Below are 16,670 nucleotides of genomic sequence, written 5' to 3' on the forward strand. Positions count from 1 at the left end.
AGTCCAGCTGGGAAGGGAAGACTCTCAGCTTGCTTCACTATGTGAAGCAAGTAGAGGGAGACCCAGGCCCCATAAAGTTGAAACAGGCAGGGATGACATCTCCCACTTCCTGTGTGTCAGGTGCTTTGCACTCGTGTTGGCCATGTTTTCTTATTTGCTGTATTCTTGATGCTGTGACATCTGGGGCCTCACTGACCAGGGAGAGACTGTCCCTCCCAGGGCTGCCAGTTCTTAGAAGAGCAGTGGATGTGCCCAGGAGCTCGCCTGTCATATGCAAACCAACCAGTCCAGAGCCCACACTCCCCACCACCTCCTCCATCTGGCTCTTATGCTCCAGGAGGCCCATGTTCTTCTGCCGTATTCATCCCAGGGCCAGGTACCAGGCAACTAGGGACAGCCCCTAATCCCCAGAGCCCGCAGACATTATTCATACCAGTTGATCCTAAACCTGCCTGCTCTCCCTTGCCTTGTCTTTCTCACAGAACCTACAACAAAGGCTCCTGCCCATGTTTCCCCCTCCCTCCCTCTGCCTCCTGACTGACCCTGGTGCCTCCCTGCATGGCCCTGCGTGGAGTGCTGGGCATCTTGTTTTTATGGTTTTGTGAATATAAACTGCTTCCTTCATAATAGCCAATTTTGTGTCTGTGTGTCTCACCATACTTGAATAAAACAAATCCAGGCCATATATATATCTTTGTTGCTTATCTATTTTATACCTAGTTTATATCTCTTAATCCCTTAACTATGATTTTTTTTTAAGCAAAGTCTTTATTTTCAAGGAAAAAGTACATTTTCTCATTTTCTGTTCTTGGCATAAATCTTAATTATTTCCAGTGAAACCAAAACCTCCTGAACCCCTTTCAGTGTCATCTAAAACTTGAACTTCCTGTATTTCTGGGTAAAATATCTGTTCACAAATGAGTGGAGAAATTCAATCACCCTTTTTGACTTCAGACTTTTCTTTGCCAAAATTAAACAGTACAGCACCAACATTTCCTCTATAATCTTCATCTATGACACCAGCTCCTACATCTATGAAGGAAGAGCTATCTGAATGTCTGTTTTCACAGGGGCTTTCTCTGTAGGTAGTACATGTAATCATAGGCACTGTACAGGTCATAGCCCGTGGCGCGCTTGGACCCCTTGGTTGGAGTGGTGGCGTGCTCTGAAAGCTGGGCAAAGCGGAGCTGCATGCCGCCCTCCTCCGCAGGCCAGGCCCATTTGCTGGGGGAGATGACTTGTGTCTCTTGAGAGCAGGGCATGGCAGGGCAGAATGTCTTAATTATGTTTTATCACATACATTTGTTTGTGTCTTTTTTAAGATTCCACATATAAGTGATAACACAGAGTATTTGTCTTTCTCTGTCTGACATTTCATTGAGCGTAATACTCTCTAGGTCTATCCACACCGTTGCAAACTGCAGAATTTCATTCTTTATATGGCTGAGTAATATTCCATTATACACACACACACACACACACACACCACATCTTCTTTATCTGTTCATCTGTTGATAGACACTTGGGTTGCTTCCATGTCTTGGCTATTATGAATATTGCTGCTATGAACATTGGGGCGCATGTATCTTTTCAAGTTAGTGTTTTCATTTTCATGGATATGTACCCATGAGTGGAACTGCTGGATCACATGGTAGTTATTTTTAGTTTTTTGAGGAACCCCACACTGTTTTCCATAGTGGCTGCACCAATTTACCAAATCCAGGTTATGTTTTAAAATAGCTCTTAACTCTCCCAACAACCCCAGGAGGTAGGCAGGGTTTATTTTGATCCTCATTTTTATGCAGGAAGAAACTCAGGTCCCAAGTGAGATTAAACTGAGGTCACATCGCATGTAAATGTCCGCTGCGGCGTTGGGTCTGAGCCCAGAGCCCGTGCTCCCTACCACTTCCCCACGCAGTGACGAAGGTCAACAGCCCTCTGGCCCCATTAACAATCAACGCTTCCCTTTTCTGTGTTGTCTTCCTGCTACACAGGGAGAAGCTTGAGGACTGACTGGGACACTGGCGCAGGGGGCGTTGGGTCCTTGTCAGGTGGCACAGTGAGTGGGGCAGTCAGTGCTGACTGAATGTTTATGGAAGAAGGAGAGATCTTTAAAAGATGGGTATCTGTGTGATGATCCATGTAGCTTTCCAGGCCGTGTGCAGGGTCCTCAGTGTTACCTCATCCTGTCCTCACTGGGACCCTCCAAGGGAGGTACTGTTATTACCCCCACTTTACAGATGAGAAACCCGAAGTTCAGGGAAGGGAAGTCATCCACCCCACAGTCGACTCCAGAGCCTGTGTCTGTAGTTCCTGCTTCTGTCATATTCACAAGTTTCATCTTTGTGGGGCTGAGACTTCCTCTCTTGTCAGCCTCCTTTTCATGCCACCAGGATGCATTTCAGCTCCTGGTCAATCTGACAAATGCTGATTGGGCTTCTAGGAGATGAGAGCAGAGGGATGAGAACTGGGGATCAAAGGTTGACCCCCGACCTTGCTGAGCTCCCAGGCTGGGAGAAGTGAAGGATACCCAGAAGAATGGGACCAGGAGATCATTGTCTGCACTTCCCCTCAGAGCAGTGTGCTGGTAAGTGTTCACCAAACCATCTCCAGAAAAGGAGTCCTGATTTGTAGGCTTTTCCAATTTCCAAGTGTCAAGTTAACTATTGTAGGGACTGACTGTTTGTGTGCCCCTCTCACCCCAAATCCATATGTTGAAGCCCTAACCCCCAGTGTGGCTGTATTTGGAGATGCGCCCCTAAGGAAATGCTTAATGTTGAATGAGGTCATGAGGAGGGGGCCCTGGCCCAATAGGAGTAATGTCCTCATGAGAAGTGACCCCAGAGTGCCCTCTCTGCCTCCTCCACGAGTCTGCACTCAGAGGCCATTGTGAACACAGGGCAAGAAGGCAGCCGCCTACAAGCCAAGGGGAAGAGGCCTCAGAGTGAAACCTACCTTGTCAGCACCTGGATCTTGGGCTTCCCACCCTCCAGAACTGTGAGATATAAATTTCTGTTTTTTAGCCACTCTGTCTGTGCTATTTTGCTCTGGCAGCCTGAGCAGATAATACGACTACCAATGTGAAATCACTGACTGTGAGTCAGGAGGAAATGTACAGCATGTGTCATTGTACAGCCTTCCCATCATGTGGTTACAATAGCACAGGAGCCTCGAGAGCAGACGTAGTAGTGAAATATGGTTTCTGTGGTCAGAGAGAAGGATTTTTTCTCTCTCCTAGTTGCCCTGTCAGGGTGGGCATGGCTGCTGCTGCTGCTTCTGGGTTGCCACTACTGCCGTGAGAGTGCATCTTTGGGACAGGGTCTGGCCTCAGGGCAGGGTTGGGTGGGATTACAAATAAAACCAGGATTCTCCTCCTACTCTCTCTGTCCTAGGTCTCTGATCAGAAAAAGAGGGGTTTTGTTGGAGCTTTTTCTTCCTGTGCCTGCTATGCAGTTCTGGGATTCAGGATGCTCTGAGTCTGAGCTGAAACCAAACCAAACTAAACCATAAACTCTCTGCCACACCCTTCCATGAGTTTTGATTTCTCCCTCCAATCTGTCCGCTATTCCTTACTTTTGAGGGTCTTCCAATTGTTGCTTCATGTATTCGTTCAGGGTTTTAGTTGTAATCAGTGGGGGATAGATAGTGTGGAGTGTGTTTACTCATCTTAACCAGACCTGGGACTCCTACCTTGATATTTTCAATCCCACAAATTAGGCATCATTGTTACTGTCTTATGAGCTCAGTATTACTTTTGATTGATCTGCATGCTTGCTTCTTTCTTCTCACCATTCCCTTTTGCACCTCAGACCTTACTTCTTTCTGTTACTTTTATTTTGTCTGGAAATGTCTTTATTTTGCTAGAGTTCTTGAAAATAATTTATCTGGCTACATGATTCTAGGTTGACATAGTTTTGTTCTCAACACTTCAAAGATAACATTGGGGGCCTCCCTGGTGGCGCAGTGGTTGAGAGTCCGCCTGCCGATGCAGGGGATACGGGTTCGTGCCCCGGTCTGGGAGGATCCCATATGCCGCGGAGCGGCTGGGCCCGTGAGCCATGGCCGCTGGGCCTGCGCGTCCGGAGCCTGTGCTCCGCAACGGGAGAGGCCACAACAGTGAGAGGCCCGCATACCGCAAAAAGAAAAAAAAAAAAAAAAAAAAAAAAAAAAAAAAGATAACATTGCACTATCTTTTGGGTTCCAGTGAGAAGTTAGCTGTATATATTTTTTAAAAGATTTCTTATTTTATTTATTTATTTTTGGCTGCATTGGGTCTTAGTTGCGGAACGTGGGATCTTTCGTTGCAGCACGTGGGCTCTTTGTTGCCGCACATGGGCTACTCTCTAGTTGTGGCGTGCGGGTTTTCTCTCTCTAGTTGTGGCACACAGGCTCCAGGGCACGTGGGCTCTGTAGTTTGCAGCATGCAGCCTCTCTAGTTGAGGCGCGGGAGCTCAGTAGTTGTGGTGCAGGGGCTTAGTTGCCCCGTGGCATGTGGGATCTTAGTTCCCCATCCAGGGATCAAACCCATGTCCTCTGCATTGGAAGCAGATTCTTTACCAGTGGACCACCAGGGAAGTCCCTAGCTGTCTATTTGTGGCTCTTCTGTAGATACTTGTTTTTTTTAAATTTTGCCTACTATTAACATCTCTTTGTCTTTTACAGTTAGACTAGAATGTTTCTGGTTGTGGACTTTTTTATTTATTATGCTTGGAATTTATTTGGCTTCCTGAATCAATACTGGAAAATTCATTTTCTTATCAAATACTGCTTATTTCCCAGTTTCTCTAGTCTCTCTTTCTGAAGTTGTATTATTAGACACGTCAGACATTTTTTAACTCTTTTATATCTGACTTTTTTTTCCTTCATATTTTCCCTCTCTGTACATCCATGCTGCATTCTGACAACATCTTTGGACCTATATTAAGCCAACCCACAAATTTTATCTCCAGCTGTATTTAATTTGCTATTTAACTTACCCATCTACTCTTTTATTTCAATTTTTATATTTTACTTTTGTAGAGTTTCTATTTGTGTTTTTCCCCCCAAATCTGCCTGGTCAGTTTTACATTCTCTTATTTCATCATACTTCCAATATCTTCTTTTATTTCTTTACACATGTTGATTTATGAGCAGTGTCAGATACTTCTAATATCAGCAATCTTTGAAGGTCTAACTGCAGTTAATTGTTTCTGTAGTTCCTTTGCTCATGATCAGTTGTTTTGTTGTGTTTGATGGTTTTTTTTAAAATAAATTTATTTATTTATTTTTTGCTGTGTTGAGTCTTTGTTGCTGCATACAGGCTTTCTCTAGTTGTGGTGAGCGGGGGCTACTCTTCATTGTGGTGCATGGGCTTCTCATTGCAGTGGTTTCTCTTGTTGCAGAGCACGGGCTCTAGGCACATGGGCTTCAGTAGTTGTGGCACACAGGCTCAGTAGTTGTGGCTTGCGGGCTCTAGAGTGCAGCTTCAGTAGTGGTGGTGCATGGGCTTAGTTGCTCCGCGGCATGTGGGATCTTCCAGGACCAGGGCTCGAACCTGTGTCCCCCGCATTCCCAACCACTGCGCCACCAGGGAAGTCCTGTTTGATGGTTTTTTTTTTTTTTTTTTTTTTTTTGCAGTACGCAGGCTTCTCACTGTTGTGGCCTCTCCCGCCGCGGAGCACAGGCTCCGGACGCGCAGGCCCAGCGGCCATGGCTCACGGGCCCAGCCGCTCCGCGGCATGTGGGATCTTCCCGGACCAGGGCACGAACCCGTGTCCCCTGCATCGGCAGGCGGACTCTCAACCACTGCGCCACCAGGGAAGCCCTGATGGTTTTTTTAATTGATATTTCATCTTACTTGGAACTTAGTCTGTGGGAATTCTTTGAGGCCTAGGTGTAAGTGCCTTCCTCCAGAGGGGATCTGTGTTTACATCTGCTGGGTACAGGTATACTACCCACGAGGGTCACTTTAAATGATATTTTTGGCTTATATTTTTCAAGCCTCACAGGTATTGTAAATTTTGGCCTACACCCTCAAGAGTGTGAGTGAGGGTTAGGGATGCTCTGAGGGAAGATATTTTTCATGCTTTTCTCTAAGGCTATGGCTGAAGAATTAGTGTCCACTACCTCTCCCTTCATGGCAGTTATTTTTCTTCTGGCTCACTGTCAGAGGGTCAGTGATTTAGGGGCCCTGGCTTTATGCAGGGGTCTCGTCTGATCTCCATCCTGCTTTGGCCCAGGCTTTGTCTCTTGTCATCAGAGATTTGGAGGCTGGTTAAAGCCCAGGCTTTACCTTTGGGCCCCTGGGGATTGGATGATTGATGCAAGGTATCTTCCAGGATACATTCATTTGCAACTTGCCTCTTATTCTTGCGATATTGTGATTGATAAGAAATATATATATTTGGTGATTGGGATGACCAAAACATATTTCTCATATATATGTGGTTTTCCTCCACAGTTCCTGACTCACAGCTCCCTAAACCCTTGGAAATTCCTGAGCCATAAGAGCAATAGGAGCATCTTTTGTTATAATATTTGGTCTCTTATCCTCAGTTCTTGAAATTGCTTCAGAGCCATAAAGGTGAAATGAGTATATTGTTATTTATAACAACCTCCTTTCCACTGCCACTGGGTTAAGGAGATGACTTCTTGAACGTTCTGTAGCTTAGTTGCACCTGCGCAGCAGGACAATTACCTCACCCTTTTCTTACCTCCAATCACATTTCCCCAAGCTCCCCAAACCTCATCTTTATCCCATCAATATCCTGAGCCCCACCCCTTCCGGGAGGCAGATTTCCTGTTTCCTCGCTTGGCTGCCTTGTGAATAAACCTTTTCTCTGCAAACTTTGGTGTCCCATGGTTTGGCCTGCTGTGCATTGGGCGAATGAACCAGGTTCGGTAATGTATTTTTCTACTTTTAAATTGATTTGTCGTTCATTAGATATTTTGAATTCTAATTCTCTGCTGATTATATATGTTGCAAACATCATCTCTGTACGAGGCTAGTTATTTCACTTTATAGTGCTTTTGAACTATAGAAATTTAAATCTAATCTTTTCAGATTTATCTAACTCTGTGTGTCTTATTTAAGAAATCCTGTCCTACTCCTAAGGTCATAAAGACAGCCTCCTGTATTTTCTGTTTAAGACTAAAAGTTTGCTTTTCATATTTAAGTTTTAAGTCATATCCAGTGGAATTGGTTTTTGTGTAAGGTATGAAGTTGGAATTTAATTTTTTCCAGATGGATGGCCAATTGTCCTGGCTATCCTTCCCTGTAGGATTGTAATGCCATCTCTCTAATATATAAAGGTTCCACATGCGCAAGGATATATTTCCAGGCTCTCTTCTCATTGCTCTGTGGGTGTCAAAGCCAGTGTCTTAATTTCAGTAACTTTTTAATTAGTATCATTATGTGAGACCTGGTATACGAGACCCTCATCTAATTTTGGTTCTTCAAAATCTCATTTAGGGCTTCCCTGGTGGCGCAGTGGTTGAGAGTCCGCCTGCCGATGCAGGGGACACGGGTTTGTGCCCCGGTCCGGGAAAATCCCACATGCCGCGGAGCGGCTAGGCCCGTGAGCCATGGCCGCTGAGCCTGCGCGTCCGGAGCCTGTGCTCCGCAACGGGAGAGGCCACAACAGCGAGAGGCCCGCATACCGCAAAAAAAAAAAAAAAAAATCTCATTTAGTCTAGGTGTTTTGCTCTTTCATTTGCATTTTACAATTTGCTTGCCAATTTCCATGATAAAACCTGTTGGGATTTTTATTGGTTTGGTATGTCTTTATGGTCTAATTTGAGGAGAACTGACATATTTAATTTATGATATTGAGTCTATTCATGACCATGGTATAAAACAAAATAATTTCAATAGTTTTATATTTTTTCAAAAAGTTCTTACATTTCTTTTATTTGATTTATTCACGTTATTCCTAATAGCATATTGTTTGTTGTTTTAGATAACTGTATCTTTTTTATTAATTCAGGTCTATTGTGATATAATTTACATAAAGTAAAATTTATCCTTTTTAAGTATTACAGCTCAATGAGTTTTAAAGGGTATAGAGCTGTGTAGCCACCATTACAGTCAAGACAAAGAATATTCCAGTACCCTGCGTTCCTTCATGCCACTTTGTAGTCAATACTGTCCTCCCATTTCCAACTTTTGGCAATGACCGCTCTGAATTCTGTCCCTATACTTTTGCCTTTTCCAGATTGTCATGTAAATGGAATTGTACAGTATGTAGCCTTTTGAGTTTGGCTTCTTTCACTTAGCAAAGTACTTTTGAGATTTGTCCACAACTTTCTGTGTATAGGTAGCTGATTCCTTTTTACTGCTGGGTAGTATTCATTGTATAGATGTACCATGAGTTGTTGACCCACTCACCAGTTGATCATCTGAGGGACAATTTTTCCCTCCGTTTTGGATAATTATGAATAAAGTTGCTATGAACATTAGTGTACAAATTTGTGTGAGAACATGTTTTCATTTCTCTGGGGTAAGTACCTAGCAGTGGTATTATTGGGTCATATGGTACATATGTATTTACATGTATTAGAAATTGTCAAAATGTTTTTCAAAGTGGTCATACTATTTTTCATCCCCATCAGTGAAGTGTGAGAGTTTTAGTTGCTCTGCATCCTTACCAATTCTTGGTATTGTAGTGGTATCTCATTGTGGTTTTAATCTGCATTTTCCTAATGACTAATAATTTTGAACTTCATTTCATGTCATTATTTGTCATCTGTATCTCTTCTTTGATAAAATATCTGTTCAAATATTTTGTCCAATTTATTTTAAAATAAATTTTATTTATTTATTTATTTATTTGTTTACTTTTGGCTGCGTTGGGTCTTTGTTGCTATGCGCAGCCTTTCTCTTGTTGCAGTGAGCAGGGGCTAATCTTCACTGCGGAGCACCGGCTCTAGGTGCGCGGGCTTCAGTAGCTTTGGCTTACGGGCTCAGTAGTTGTGGCTCATGGGCTCAGTAGTTGTGGCACACGGGCTTAGTTGCTCCACAGCATGTGGGATCTTCCCGGACCAGGGCTCGAACCTGTGTCCCCTGAATTGGCAGGAGGATTCTTAACCACTGCACCACCAGGGAATCCCCTCCAATTTTTAAAAGTTGGAATTTTTGTTATTGAGTATCAAGAGACCTTAACATATTGTGGTTACAAGTTCTTTATCAGATGTGTGTTTGCAAGTATTTTCTCTAGTCTGTAGATGATCTTTTTTATTCGAGGATGTGAATATCAAATTTCTATGATGCTCAAATCTCTTGTATAAAATGGCATAGGTATTTGCATATAACCTACACAATCCTCCGGTACTTTTAAATTTATTTTTATAGAAATATAGATGATATACAATATTACATTGGTTTCAGATGTACCACATAGTGTTTTGACATTTGCATACATTATGAAATGATCACCATGATAAGTCTAGTAACCATCTGTCTTCATACAAAATTCTTACAATATTATTGAACATATTCCTTATGCTGTGTATTACATCCCCATGACTTATTTTATAACTGTAGATTTGTACTTCTTAATCCCCTGTACCTCTTTTGCCCTCATCCTCAACCTTCTCCCCTCTGATAACCACCCATTTCTTCTCTGTTTCTGTGAGTCTGTTTTCATTTGTTTTGTTTATTTTATTTTTTATATTCCACATATAAGTGAGTTCATATGGTGTTAGTTTCTCTCTGGCTTATTTCACTTAGCATAATACGCTCTACATGCACCCACGTTGCCACAAATGGCAAGATTTCATTTTTTTATGCCTGAGTAATATTCCATTGTTTATATATACCACATCTTCTTTATTCATCTACTGATGGGCACTTAGGTTGCTTCCATATCTTGGGTAAATAATGCTGCAGGAACATAGGGGTGCATATACCTTTTCATATTAGTGTTTTTGTTTTCTTCAGATAAATACCCAGAAGTGAAGTTGCTGTATCATATGGCAGTTCTATTTTTAATTTTTTGAGGAATCTCCATACTGTTTTCCATAGTGGCTGCACCAATTTACATTCCCAACAGCAGTGCATGGTGGGTTTCCTTTTCTCTACATCCTCCAACACTTGTTATTTGTTGTCTTCTTGATGACAGCCATTCTGACAGGTGTGAGGCGGTAGTTCATTATGGTTTCAATTTGATTTCCCTGCTGGTTAGCGATGTTGAGCATTTTTTCATGTGTCCGTTGGCCTTCTCTATGTTTTCTTTGGAAAAATGTCTATTCAGGTCTTCTGACCATTTTTTAATTGGGTTATTTGTTTTATGGATGTTGAGTTGTATGAGTTCTTTGTATATTTTGGATATTAACTATTTATCAGATATATTATTTGCAAATATGAGCAATTTCATTTGGGCAGGGCGGTCGCGGTGCCCAGGGCCCAGCGCTTCATCTGCTCCCTGGGTTCTTCCCAGCCGGTCCCTGGAGGAGCCTGCAGGACCCTGAAGGCAGCTGCCTGGAGCCTCCACCCGGGGTCTGTGGGTCAGTACAGGGCGGTTGTGTCAAAATGTCGGAAGCCGAGAGAGGCCGGATGGGCGGTGGGCTACCCGGAGGGTTGGGAGTGGGCGCTGGGCTGTGGCGGGCTGGGAGCTTCAGGCCACGGGGACAGGCGGCGGGACCCCCGGGTGGGGAAGAGGGCTCCGGCGGGCTGGGGACAGGAGACTGTGTCAGGGTCGGGCCAGGGGGCGAGCCCGAGGGTGGGTGGGGCTGGACTGGGGAAGGAGGGCTCTGGGGTCGCCGAGGGGCAGAAGGACGGGGTGAACGCGTTCTCGCGACCCGCTGCTGGATTGCAGTGGCGTGGGGAGGGGATAGTCACGGGGGAGGGAGGGTCCTGAGGACGGTCTGGGGAGGGTTGAGCTCCGGTCCAAGCTGCTGTCCGGGCTGCTGGGCCAGCTGCAGTGGGCGGGGGCGGGGCTGAGGGACCCAGCACGAAGGGGTTGGGGGTCTTGGACGTGGGTTGGGTCACAACTCTGTCCTCCTCCCGCGACCCCCACAGCATCTCCCAGGACGCTCTTCTCTCCGGCGGGGCTGCCGTCCTCTGCAGAGGGACCTCCAGGGACCCCCTTGGAGGCCGCCCGCCATTGGGCCCCTTCGCGGCGGGTGTCAGTGGCGCCACCTAGTGGCGACCCCACGGCCGGCTCCTGGCTCTGGGCGCCCGGTTCAAGATTCTTTTCTACAACACTTTACTTCATTGTCACTGTTGTAATAACAATCTGAATCTTGTTCCTTTGTACACAACTTGCTCTTACTTGGAAAGTTATTAGAATTTTCTTTGTCTTTGATGTTCTTATCTTTCATTATAATGCATCTACATGTTTCTCTTATTTCTTTGGTACACAATGGGCCCGTGCAATCAGGCCATTTCTCTTTTTAAATTAAATAATTAACTAACTTTAGTAAATTCTGGGAGATCAGTTTCTATTTGTATAAGTCAGGGCAGGAGACAGATGACATTCTCAAATTGAGGGAATGGAGTTTAATAAAGGAACCATTTCTAAAGGAATGGAGAGGATTATGGGACGCCGACAAGGGAGGTGGAGCATCTTGGGCTAGCAGGAGTGGAGTCCTTGTTGCCAATATGCTTGAAGGAGCAAAGAGAGGGAACAGTTACCAGAAACTGGAATAAGTAGCCCTAGTTGTAAGGGGAAGGTCTTTGGTGGAGGAAAACAGCAGCCCAAGATGATTCAGCAAGGAGGGGATCTCCTCCCCTTGATCAGCAGGTGTCTCCCATTGGCAGGTCCCGACAGGAAACCAGAGGGCAAAGGCACCTGGGTGATGTGGTCCAAAGGAATCAGCCTCCTGGGGCTGAGTAATATTCCATTGTATATACACACCACGTCTTCTTTATTCATTCATCTGTCAATGGACATTTATTTATTTATTTATTTATTTATTATTTTAAAAGGTGAAGAGGCCACTTTTTAAAAAAATTTTATTTACTTTCTTGACTTTTTTTTTTTTGGCTGCGTCAGGTCTTCATTGAAGCCTGCAGGCTTCTCTCTAGTTGTGGCATGCGGGTGTTCTTTCTCTAGCTGTGGCTCGTGGGCTCCAGAGAGCATGGACTCTGTAGTTTGCAGCATGTGGGCTTTCTTGTTGAGGCGCGCGAGCTCAATAGTTGTGGCGCCCTGGCTTAGTTGCCCCACGGCATGTGGGATCTTAGTTCCTCCACCAGGGATCAAACCCTTGTTCCCTGCATTGGAAGGTGGATTCTTTACCACTGGACCACCAGGGAAGTCCCCTGTTGATGGACATTTACATTGCTTCCATGTCTTGACTATTGTAAATAGTGCTGCTATGAACATTGGGGTGCATGTATCTTTTCGAATTATAGTTTTCTCCAGATATATGTCCAGGAGTGGGATTGCTAATCATTTGGTAACTCTATTTTTTGTTCTTTGGGGAACCTCCATACTGTTTTCCACAGTGGCTGCACCAATTTACATTCCCACCAACAGTGTAGGAGGGTTTCCTTTTTTCCACACCCTCTTCAGCATTTATTATTGTAGACTTTGTGATGATGGTCATTCTGATCAGTGTGTGGTGATACCTCATTGTAGTTTTGATTTGCATTTCTCTAATAATTAGTGATGTTGAGCATCTTTTCATGTGCTTCTTGGCCATCTGTATGTCTTCTTTGGAGAAATGTCTGTTTAGGTCTTCTGCCCATTTTTTGATTGGGTTGTTTGGTTTTTTTGTTATTGAGTTATATGAGCTGTTTGTATATTTTGGAAATTAAGCCCTTGTCAGTTGCATTGTTTACAAATATTTTCTTCCATTCTGTAAGTTGTCTTTTCATTCTGTTTATGGTTTCCTTTGCTGTGCAAAGAAGCAAAAGCTTCTAAGTTAGATTAGGTCTCATTTGTTTATTTTTGCTTTCATTTCTATTGCCTTGGGAGACTGACCTAAGAAAACATTTCTACGATTTATATCAGAGAATGTTTTGCCTATGTTCTGTTCTAGGAGTTTTATGGTATCATGTAAGTTTATATGGTATCATTTAAGTCTTTAAGCCATTTTGAGTTTATTTTTGTGTATGGTGTGAGGGTGTGTTCTAACTTCATTGATTTCCATGTGACTGTCCAGCTTCCCCAACACACACCACTTGCTGAAGAGACTGTCTTTTCTCCATTATGTATTCTTGCCTCCTTTGTTGAAGATTAATTGACTGCAGGTGTGTGGGTTTATTTCTGTGCTCTCTAGTCTGTTCCATTGATCCATATGTCTGTTTTGAATACTGTAGGTTTGCAGTGCTGTCTGAAGTCTGGGAGAGTTTTGTCTGAAGTCTGGGAGGGTATGTTTATTTGATTGACTCCTCTCTCCCGACTATATGTGAGAGCACAGACTGTGCTTGCTCTTGCTCTCTGTGGCATCCCCTGCACATTGCACAGAGCCTGGCACATAGTAGGTTCTCAGTCAGTATTTTTGAATAAATGAATAGAAGCCAGAGAAAGCCAGAAGAATGGAAGTCCACAGCACTCTATGTCTGAGCAGTTAAGAATTGGGAGCTTTGCTTTACAAGTTTCAAAAAAATATATGCATTTTTGCCTTTTGAGTTGAAAGGCAAAAACTGTGAATAAATTTTTTAAAGTGTCTTTTGTTCTTATAAAAGAAATCTGGAAGAACCTGAAGCTGACACAAGCATCATTTAAGACCCAAGATGTGAAGGTGTGGGTGTGACTGTGACAGGTTGTACTTTATTAAGGGAAAAGAACTCTCTCGCATAAGGATGGAGAATGGGGTTCCGCATATATGTGAGACCATACGGTACTTGTCTTCCTCTGTCTGACTTACTTCACTTAGCATAATGCTGTCAAAGTCCATCCAGGTTGTTGCAAATAGCAAGATTTCCTTCTGTTTTATGGATTAATAATATTCCATTATGTATATACACCACATTTTCTTTATTTATCCATTGATGGACACTTAGGTTGTTTCCATATCTTGGCTACTGTAAATAGTACTGTATGAACATGGAGGGGAGATCTTTTTGAGTTAGTGTTTTCCTTTCCTTCAGATAAATACTCAGGAGTAGAATTGCTGAATCATATCAGTAATCTCTTATTTGACTGAAGTTTGACTTTTGTTGTTCTTCTAGTAAGTCAGCTGTATTTCCTGGATTATCACATATTTGAAATGTTGGTCTGTTGCCTTCACAGCTGTGTAATACTTTAACTGAGTGTAAAATTCTTTTTTTTTTTTTAGGACACCTTTCTCTTTAATGAAATTGTTCAGATGTGCAAGGGATTACAGGCATTTGTGATCACAGTAAGTGTCCTGTGGTTGGAACCACACAACAGACCAGAAAAAAAGATGCTATAGTCTGTGCCCATTCATGCTCTTCATCCTCCTTCAATATTAATAAAATGTAATGGAGAGTCCCTACCTTTTGTTGACCTCATAATTGAGTTTTAGCATTTTAATGATTATTCTTTATGATTTGTAGGGGCCACATGGCCCATAATGCACAATTAGAGGTAAGATGCCCTTTCCAAGGTCATTGGCCCTATACAACTTTTGTAAATATGACTGGTATATTACACTTTTATTATTCAATTAGCTTCGGCAATCAGGAACTTAAGACATAATTGGATCACGTCAAGTACAGTTACATTGCACATGAATCCAAGAAAAGAATGTGATGAGTACACCACAAGTTTAATTCAGGGTTATCTAATTGTTTTATCCTAAAATACAGTTCCTCTCATCTCACTGGAACCCACACACTAAATTAAGGACTCTGGCTGCCAGAATTCATTTGTGTTCTTGGATTTTCACTTTGAAAACTTCCAAAGGAGACAAGGAATCCTGCTGATAGCACAGTAAGCCTCAGCTATGGAAGTCAAACTGGTGATAAATATGAAGAAAACCGTATTCAGTTTTAATGAATACAAACAGCATAATGCCTGGACCAGGGGAGCCCAGGGAAATGTTCAGCTTAGTTCATGGGTGGAATTCAACAATTTTTTTTTTCACACACACACACACACACTGTATTTTATTTTTACAAGAGATAAATAGACTGACACCAAGCATTGTAAATGGATGACCACAACAAAAGCAACAATTGCAATTACCACACACGAAACACACTCACACTGTGTCATAATATTGACATTCAGTCCAGTAATCCTCCACTGTAACAGCTCCTTTACTTTGCAGTGAAAATTGATTTTATATGTTTTGCCTCTGAGTCCTTGTGAGATTTTTTTTTTAATTCAAAAAGAAAGTCACAAAAATTATAATCATCCTCATCAGTTCACTCAGTCCCATGTAATTAATTTTTTTTCATCTTGATCTTTTTTTTTTTTTTTTTTTTCCGTACGCGGGCCTCTCACTGTTGTGGCCTCTCCCGTTGCGGAGCACAGGCTCCGGACGCGCAGGCTCAGCGGCCATGGCTCACGGGCCCAGCCGCTCCGCGGCATATGGGATCCTCCCAGACCTGGGCACGAACCCGCATCCCCTGCATCGGCAGGCGGACTCTCAACCACTGCGCCACCAGGGAGGCCCTCATCTTGATCTTTTGTTAGCACTTTTATGAGTTCATCAGTTTTCCGTTAGAGTTCTGAAAATGCTTATTCATTCAGTTCAGCAGTATAGTCAGTTACCAGAAACCTGTAGTTGTCAGAGTCTTTTCCATGAATTCCTTGAAGGTGTGAGTGTAAAATTCTTGGGTGTTTTTGTTTTGTTTTCTTATAGTTTGTGGGCTTTGCAAGCATTGTTCCACTGTCTTCTAGTGTTCAATGTTGTTGTTTATTAATCTAAGTCAATCTAAAATTTTCTCTTATAGGTGACTTAAACCTGTTTTGCTTAAATACCCAAAGGATTCTTTCTTTATTTTTAAATGTCAGTGATTTTACAAGTGATGCCCTGATATTGGCTCTTTTGTGTCAATTTTTTTTTGTTTTGGTATGCATGTAATAATACAGATTTCAATCATGTGAAAGAAAAATGATCTGAATTAGAATAAGCTGAAAAATCCACAATTGTGTGAAATATCACATGGATTCAGCTCTGAAGTACAGAAACAAACAAGACCCAGGAGCTTAAACAAATTAGAGAAAAATTGTGTGTCTCACATAAGGAGAAGTCTGGAAGAAGGCAGCCTGGGGGCGGGGGCACAGGAGACCTGTGATCCCAGTAGGAACCCTGGCTCCCTGTAACTTTCCTTTCAACCAAACTTACCATTTGCTCTGTTTCCTATGGTCACAAGATGTCTGCTCCCTCCCAGCACCAGAGCTGCATCTTAGGAGGTCAGGAAAAGAAAGAGAAAAGGGCAAAAGACATTCACCAGCCAAGTCTCTCTGCCTGTTAAAGAACTTTCCTGAAGCCCAACTCAGAAATGTCATTGGCTTGAAGTATGTCACATGGCAATCCCTAGTTGCAAGAAAGTCTGGGAATGTGGCTTTTTCACCAGGCACTTTTGGCGGGGACGGTTCACATGCAAACTCTATTTATTTTATTTATTTATTTTTTTAACATCTTTATTGGAGTATAATTGCTTTACAATGGTGTGTTAGTTTCTGCTTTATAACAAAGTGAATCAGCTCTACGTATACATATATCCCCATATCTCTTCCCTCTTGCGTCTCCTTCCTTCCCACCCTCCCTATCCCACCCCTCTAGGTGGTCACAAAGCACTGAGCTGATCTCCCTGTGCTATGTGGCTGCTT

At 43.0% G+C, this 16,670-nt stretch overlaps 1 protein-coding gene and 2 pseudogenes across 4 annotated transcripts in view; 1 reads left to right on the top strand and 2 right to left on the bottom strand.

Annotated features, from left to right (window-relative positions):
- The window catches only part of MBLAC1 (metallo-beta-lactamase domain containing 1), an 81,790-nt gene that overhangs the window by 22,304 nt on the left and 42,816 nt on the right, over nucleotides 1-16,670 (top strand). For both annotated transcript variants that reach the window (XM_082600651.1, XM_082600652.1), the window contains exon 2: nucleotides 14,203-14,265. The gene's annotated coding sequence lies outside the window, so the exon portion shown is untranslated. The remainder of the gene's footprint in view (nucleotides 1-14,202; nucleotides 14,266-16,670) is intronic.
- Nucleotides 755-1,985, bottom strand: LOC309816945 (deoxyuridine 5'-triphosphate nucleotidohydrolase, mitochondrial-like; annotated as a pseudogene). Its single transcript has one exon. The product of its transcript is annotated as a deoxyuridine 5'-triphosphate nucleotidohydrolase, mitochondrial-like (transcript).
- LOC309816728 (NXPE family member 3-like) overlaps nucleotides 10,544-16,670 on the bottom strand; it is a 31,947-nt pseudogene continuing 25,820 nt past the window's right edge. The window contains exon 7 of the transcript in view: nucleotides 10,544-11,116. The product of the transcript in view is annotated as an NXPE family member 3-like (transcript). The remainder of the gene's footprint in view (nucleotides 11,117-16,670) is intronic.

Source organism: Mesoplodon mirus, assembly GCF_964341445.2.
Source record: "Mesoplodon mirus genome assembly, chromosome: 15".
Classification (NCBI taxonomy): domain Eukaryota; kingdom Metazoa; phylum Chordata; class Mammalia; order Artiodactyla; family Ziphiidae; genus Mesoplodon; species Mesoplodon mirus.